The sequence below is a fragment of the Anser cygnoides genome, chromosome 1, assembly GCF_040182565.1.
Source record: "Anser cygnoides isolate HZ-2024a breed goose chromosome 1, Taihu_goose_T2T_genome, whole genome shotgun sequence".
In the NCBI taxonomy this organism is placed as follows: domain Eukaryota; kingdom Metazoa; phylum Chordata; class Aves; order Anseriformes; family Anatidae; genus Anser; species Anser cygnoides.
Window position 1 is genome coordinate 180,089,515 of NC_089873.1, and position 8,136 is coordinate 180,097,650.

The window sequence follows — 8,136 nt, forward strand, 5'->3', positions numbered from 1 at the left end:
TGCTTTAGATGCAGAGAGAGTCCAGCTTGTTTTCTTCTAGTTTGTATCAGTTGTGAACAAATTTAAATACAGATTTCCATGAAGCCACTTTAATTTACAATAATGAAAGTCTTTCTAATACCAGAAGGTGCTTCTCTTATATGGAAGCAATTTGGAACAACATAAATCAAATCAAAATGGAAATGCACAGCTGTTCCTTTGTTGACTTGAACCCTAAATTTGTCCCCTGTTTTAATCTAAGTTGGTTTTAAGAATGGATCAACAAATAAGATAGTAAGGTTCTAATGTAAACTGTCTTTTCTTATCTCCTGTTTTTTGCTAAACTGGCTTTCATTGACAATTTCTTTTTGTACATCTCTTGATTATTAGAATATCAACCTTTTTCTTCTGCACAGTTATAAAATAGGCAAGATTCAAAGCTAGGTTTTGTACTACAAATGGTGTTTATAATAGATTTTCCACCCTAGATGAGTGTATAATTACCGCCTCTTCAGTTAAGGGTTGAAAGGTTTTTGTTCTTTGTTTGTATGACATCTTTCAAGAAATTAACATTCACTCCATTAGCTTTCTTAGTATGTGTTCAGAAACCTCTCTCTGTGCTATATTATGCTGTTTGAACTGTTACACTGAACGAAAACAGCAAGTAAGTATAAGGTCATTATAGGTTTTTTTATTTTTTTTTGGTAAGAAGTAATGACATTGAGGTAAGGAGCTGCTTGCCATCTGATTGCTCACTAGAGCAGCTAAGGTTGACCTAGCAGCCTCAAGCCAGGAAGTACATATGGGCTTGGAAGTACATTATACGTAGAAGTGCATTTCTTGAAGATCATTACTGCAGTCATAAAACCTACACATTTTTTTAAAAGCAACGTAGAATGTAAGAAAAGCAAATATTATGCAGAATACTACTGCATATTCACATCCATATATGTGTTACAGTATAAATGCTCAGAGTATAAAGGCCGTAAGTGATGGCATCTGTAATTTCTTATGCCCAACTCCATCTGTTTTCAGTAGTTTGTAACTCCACCATTCTTTAATAATTTGGGCAGAAATTTCTCATGCTGAATTTCAGCCTGAGGCTGAAGACTTCTTTTGAAAACTTGAACAAAAATAGCTTAGCCACTTTTCAGAAAAGGAAAAAAAAAAAAAGTATTTTGCTCAATAGCAGCTGTAACCCCTATATGTCTGGGAAGGCTACACAACTCGTGAGGGAAATGCATACTACTCATGAGCCACTTCTCATGAGGGAAATGCATACTACCTTTTCTGGTGCTATTGAAGGATGAAGGGGAGACTAGAGAAGAAGAAAACCTCCATCCTGCCTGAATGTGGTTTTATTTCTTGCACTAGAAACTTTGCTATTTCTCTGCCTTAGACCCAGGGCTAGAATTCTGCTCAGGCAGTCATTCAGAAAGCTGCTCTTTGATGACCCCAATTTTTGCTGAATCCTGAATTTCTGAAAACTGGTTTTGCCCCTCTTGTTTCTCCTTCAAAGCCAGGGAGCGCTGCAGACAAAGAGACTCTGATGTGCTTTTGGTGGTCTTCCTCCTCCTTTCCCAAGGCTGGGGAAGCAGAGGGTTAAGGAGCCAAGCCTGAAGGAATGGTTAAAAAGTGGTGAGTTGAGCATAAGAAGCCCAAATGGGAAGGAGTGTGTGAAACTGCTAGATGTCACATCCATGTAGACTGAGAGCAGAACTAAAGTCATGAAGGATGAGGTTAAGACGGGCTGGAAGTACCATGACCATTATATTTTGCAAGTCCTGGGCAACACTGGAGCTCCCAGTATTCTGCTGCTGACAGAAACAGTGGAGAAATCCACCGAAGATAGACGGTCTGCTTCACTCATGCTGTTAGTTTGAGTAGTAGGGGGATCTGCGCTATCTTGCCAATGCATTGTTGGGACTCTGGGGTGGGAGAGTTGTTTCCGTTTCATATCCATAGTTGTTTAACTCTAGAAAAATACAAAACATTCTGTTAAACTAAAACAGCAGTTCAGTAATTTCATAACTGCATGAAGTCTGATGTTCAGGAATGAAATGCAAAAATTGAGTTTATCCAGTGTTCTTAATGTGGCTCCTTTGCATTAACACATCACCTTTAATTTTATGGTTACAGACCCTTTTCTTTCCCAACTGCAATCCTGCCTCACTCAGTGCACATGATGAACCTGCGGTGGGCATGAATAAAGGTTGTACAGCGAAGGAAACAGTTGGCTATTTAGGATTTACGTTCCACCTGTTAGGAAGCTTTGAAAATCTGCGGACATGGCAGAAACACTAGAGAATAGTTAACGTGTTTATGTATAAAGGGAGGCACGTTTTTTTTTAGGCCGCAAGACCAGGCGCTGAGGGAAAAGTAATCAACAGAATGGGCAACATGTATGAGTTTAGAGATCCAACAGAAGGGATTCAGAGGCAAATGGTGATCAGAGAACCCTGGACCATGTGCATCATCCCCAGAGGAATCCCAGAAGCTGTGTCCGAAATGGTGATGGTGGTGGTGGAGATGATGACGAATACCTTTTAGTGTCAGTACCAAAATACTCCATAATTTGCCAAGGTGCCACCATGCCTAAGGGAGCCCTGCTGTGACTCGTGACTGGGCGATAAGGCAAGTGGAGGAGTAGCCATATGTGCAACGTGCAATATCTCGGGCATTGCTCTCCAGCAAATGGAGCAGGCTGCCTAGGGGCAAGGCTGTGCGTTAGCATATGTGATGCTGGAATTACGAGGGCTTACCGACTGCAGCCTAGCGTCTGAGCTTCAATTATGTGTTGAAACTCCAGTTATAAGTGCTGTTTAAATATATATAACATTGCCTAAGCCCTTACCATGGGTATACTCAGGCCTGTTCAGACATACACGTTAGCCTAGGATAATGCACAGACTTCTTCATCATTTATCCATGTGCAGCATAAATGTTTAAGCTTTTATTTTGCTGGTAGTTGCAGCTATGGAACAAATCTTTTGCTGATATGTAGGATTTAAGCATATTCTTAGATTATTGAAGTTAAGCTGCTGAAGACATGAAAACTTTCATTTAGATGATTAGAAACTATGATTTCATTGTCTTCACAGATACCAATATGCTGTTAAAGTCTAGCGTGCATTAACAATGTGTATATGGGAGCTGACGGAATTAGTGAGTAGGCAGCATAGCACTAAGATGTGAAAAGACAGACTCCTTCAAGAAGAGAGAGAAGGAAAAAACACGCATCAAGATCCTCTCTCTCCTGCTGGAGAGCAACACAGGCAGTGACTACTTCCATTTAGGGAACTCATGAATGCGTGTTTTAATCACCAGTGTGGGTTATCAGATCATTTGTGGCTTACTCTGTTTAGCTGTACTTGCATAAAACATATGTTCATTAGCAAAGATTTCCAATGTCCTTCCTTGTGTCCTTCATGTTGTCTTGATTCCATAAAACAACTTTTGTAATGGTATGCTCCCAACGCCGATATAAAATATAAGCTAAATAAATGTCACTGGTTTGTATTTAGTATTTTAATTTATTACTGGGGTGGGCTACAACTGTACAAAAAGCGGGTTAGTCAAGTGGATGGGTAGTAGGTTGGTAAAATGTGGTAGTTCCCTCACAATCCCACGTACCCATACCCTAAAGCTTTTCCTAAGCCCACAGCTCAAAGGTAGCCACAAAATATTGATAGAGCTGTCACATTAAGAGCTAAGCAAAATATTTCATCCAAAATTACCTGAAATAAATCTTTATCCATTTTCATATTGAAGTGATAGATTGCCTTTTTTTTTTTTTTAAGTTATAAACACCTTGGCTTTTCCTAACATTTATGTCTTGATAGATTGCATTTTGCTATCTCCAGAATATTGCACAGAATAATCTGCAAAGGGTCACAGACGACATGTGCTGGTGGGATAACATCATCAGGCAAAATGCCAAAGTTCCCGAAGACAGGATTAATCTTACTCCCATATAATTCAGCGTTGTCCCTGTTCTGTTCAGGCTAATTCTGTGCATCACAAAGGTTATTTAAATTTACAGCAATTCTGAGGCAATCTCACAAGCTTATGTTTGCTGTTAACGAACAAAACTTAACTTTACTCTGGCTGCGGAACTTGCAACATTAGTTCGGTAGGGCCTGAGGCCATTTGTGGGGGTTACACAATCCCAAAGACGAAAATAGTTGTTGCCTCATTCCTGAACCTTTGAACTCTCTGTAGGCACTACTTTCACCAAAAAAAAAGTCATCGACCTGCCTGGCTGACCACGGGGTAGAGCTGTGAGTGCCACACAGTGTAAGATTTAGCCCAGAACGAAGGCTGAGGTGAGCACCCAACTGTGCCACACAAATATCCTAAATCCTTGCTGAAAGGAGCTGCCAGTGAATACCCTGCTGGCATATGTTCTGGGGCCATACAACAGTGATCAGCTGCCTGACCCCTCGACCTTGTCGAAGTAAAAAAAACTGCACAAAATTGTGCCTTATGTCCTGTCGTCTGTGGGAAAAACCATTCTGGCCTGCACATCACGACTGCGTTAGCATTGCATGAACACCAGATGAAAACCTTCACAGACCGTGCATGCACACAAGTGCAGGTATAAAACGGATCTAAGTGACCTGGGCTGAGATTTGAAATCCCACACAGAGTTGCATTGATATAATCTCTCGGCTTTAATATAAATTAAGACGAAGGAGATGATTATTTTTCCAGGAATTTTAAAACGAAAATTGGTTAAATCTGTACTTTAAGAATAAACTAAAAATCTTTAAGAATTAATAAACAACATAAAAAATAAATAAATTAAAAAAAAAAAAAAGCTGTCATGATGCCATGGTGGGATTTTCGTTCTAAAAGAAAAGACCTTAAATATGTTTGATAATTCATTTCTCATCTGAAGTGATGTACAATCTTTTATTTCTCTGAACAAAATTATTTTGCACAGATCCTAGAATTCTCTTAGTATTTGCAGTAATGCAGCATTGTCTTTTATAAACTAGACAAAGACAAACCTTACACAATCCGATTGTTGTTTCAGCTATTTGTTCTCCTTCTCGGTTATGTTCAGATGAAACAGTTTAAATTGGAAATTAGAAACATTAACTGCAATGGGTGAGGATAGCTTCCAAAAGAAAAGGCAGGAAATAAAAAAAAAATCTCTTTCTTTTTAGGTCAACCAGAGTTTCAGTGTGTGAATATGCAACTCGCTTTCACCTGCTGTCTTTGATGTACGGTAGCTAACTATATAATTTTATCAGACAGTCTGGGAAGATTCAATTTTATGACAAGTGAAATAGATGTGAAAATGGTAATTATGAGGATATTAAAGTAATGCAGTACAAGCTGAGCTCATACATTCAGAGCTCTATTTTTTCTTTCTTTTATAAATGGCTGTAGGATTTTTTCTTTTCGAAACAAACACTTTCAAAGCCCCCAACGGAGCCCCCTAAACAATAAAAGATCTCAAATTTCTCTGAACATGTTTTCAAAATTGAAATATGGTATCTCTCTGTGTTGGAAGGAGCAACCCAGCCCATCTCAACTTTCACTTGCTGTCCTGAGCAACGGCCTTTTGCTGTCCTAATATCTTAAATGGATTAATGTTCTAAGGATGCTTAAATGGGATTGTGGAGCTTTCATTCACGCTCAGGACACTATTATTCATTCATCATTCCTTTCTCAGTGTTCACCATCCGTTTGGGCAGAAGGTCAGTTTAAGGACTTCCCAAAAGCCTCACATTCATTCCTACATTTATTTTCTTAACTTCATAATACGTTAGAGTAGTTCAAGAGCATTGCAAAGCATGTCAGATGCAGTTTTGTCTTCAAAAGCTCAGAATTCAAGGGCTTAACCCAGTTTGCATACAACTAGTCAGTCATACTTTGATTTCAAAGACTAAGTAGTTATTCCTGTGGGTAGGCGTTAGCAGAATTGGTCCATGCAGCACAGTAAATGAGTTCACGGGAGGAAGGATTTGTTTTGCAAGATCTGAGTGGGCTTGGCCTTGACATACATTGCACAAGGAGCGTCTGACAGCCCAGGCAGTTGCGCGGTGTTGTATGGAAGGAGATAATACTGTAGGTAAAGGTAAGGAGAGCAACGTATTAATGCCTTCTTATGCTATTCCTTGTGGTAAATCAACATCTGAAATCTCTTCCTAGGTCACCACAGGTAAGCAGGGGTAGGTATGAGTTCCTCTGTCTGCTCTGAGCTGGTGGAAAATGAACCAGCACACTCCCATGGGAGCCGATGTGTCCAAGTAAAAGCACTTTGGCTCAGTAACTCAGTATGCAGGAACTTAACAGTTCTGTGAGTTTTAGTTGCTCTCATTTTTAAATTATCATTACCATTAGTACTAGAGGGCATTTGAAGAAGAGAAGGTGGGGGCCCAGTGAACAAGTGACCTGGCTTTCACTTCACAAGCAGTTACTGGGTACAGCATTTATCTAATTTCAAGACTTAATTGTGTAGCTAATTGCTTAATTACAACAGATTCTATTTAATGTCCTACTTGAACAGCCATGCCCTCTGGAAAGAGCACAAAAGGAAGGAAAATCAACAGTACAGTCTGAATGTAATTCACAGGACAAAAACTCATGCTGTGGAAGAGGTGTGCCCCCTCAGACACCGAAGTGGCGGTTAATCATGGGTTTTTCCTTCTTCTTACCTGCATGTATAAACCTGAAAACTTCCCTCTGCCTATAAAATACTGCAGTCACAAAGACACTTGGCAGCCCACGCTAATGCTAATAATATTCAGCAACCACTGTCAGTGCAAATAAGCCCAAGACAGATTCCGTGCTTGTTATTAATAAATATATATTTTCACCCAAATTTATGGAGGGATCCTTTGAAAAATAGAGTAGGCCACGTTATCTTTAATCCATCAAGAACTAGAATATATCTATGACACTGAAAGATTATACTTGCTGGAAGCTTAGAAAAGGTATTCCAAATTTGTGATGTGATTTAATAGTGACTAGCTTTAAGTCTTCTTTGTTTCACCAGGTCCAGTTCAGATCACTGAAGAATCTGCTTCATGCTGAGCCAGTCTCTGAACTGATCTGGGAGACAGAAGAATCACTGAAAAACAATATGTTATATTTATTTAAGCTGAGGAGAATTGAGAACACTTTGCATAAATTGTAGCCCAGACAGCCAATACCTGGGGCAATAGGAACACACATAAACTTGAAAGATGTAGTCATCAGGGCTGGAATAGAGGCACTGCTGTGTATAGATTATTCCATTATGGTAATAACAATGGAACCACATAGTAAAAATGAAGAAGGAAAAGAAAAATTGAAGGTTAAAGATTTTGCTGAGACACAGAAGGGGTATTCCACCAGGGGGAGACAAACTGAAGAACCATTGCCCTGAAATCACAGAAAAAAATGAAGTGGAACACAGGAGAGTGTGTAAAATTAAAAACAGTAATTCCTATTGCTTTTAATGATTGATTTACTCAACTTTCTTACTATCTTACTTTGTTGCTCGTATCAGGAAATCCAGTTATCTGTTTTAATTTTTTAATTTCTTGCTAATTATGTTATTTCAGGCAAAATGACTCTACTAAAAGTATCACATCTGTGTTTCATAAACCCTACTTCTTGGTACTGGAAGGATTTCTCATTATTAACAAGTCAATGTGAAAGAGCCATCATTTATATTCCTACTGTTTCTGGACAGAAGGAATGTGCGGTGCAAAATAAGTTTAATTATAGCAGTATTTCAGATTGCCTTTATGTCTCCAGGGGTATGTAAACAATTGTTTAGCAATATTCTAATTCTACAGGATTGACCAATACGTAAAGTCTTCCTAATGGACAGACAAAATAAAGGATTTTAGAACAAGAGCGACCAACATGTGTGTTTAGCTCTTGGCTGGGGTCAACCCACTACAATCCTTTCAGACCCAGAACAAAAGTCTTTCTCATGTCAGTCATGTTCTTGATGTGTTACTCAGTGACACTTCATATTCTGGGTGGGCTTGATCTGGCCTAACGTGAGCAAATAGAAGTTAGTCATCTCAGCGTGAGCAGTCAACCAAAGGTCCGTTTTATAGCCAGAGAAAAAAAATAGATACCATGAAAGGGCAATTCATTTTGACCTAAGGCAGGCAACTGCATTCGGATGAATTGTTCAGATGAATTGTT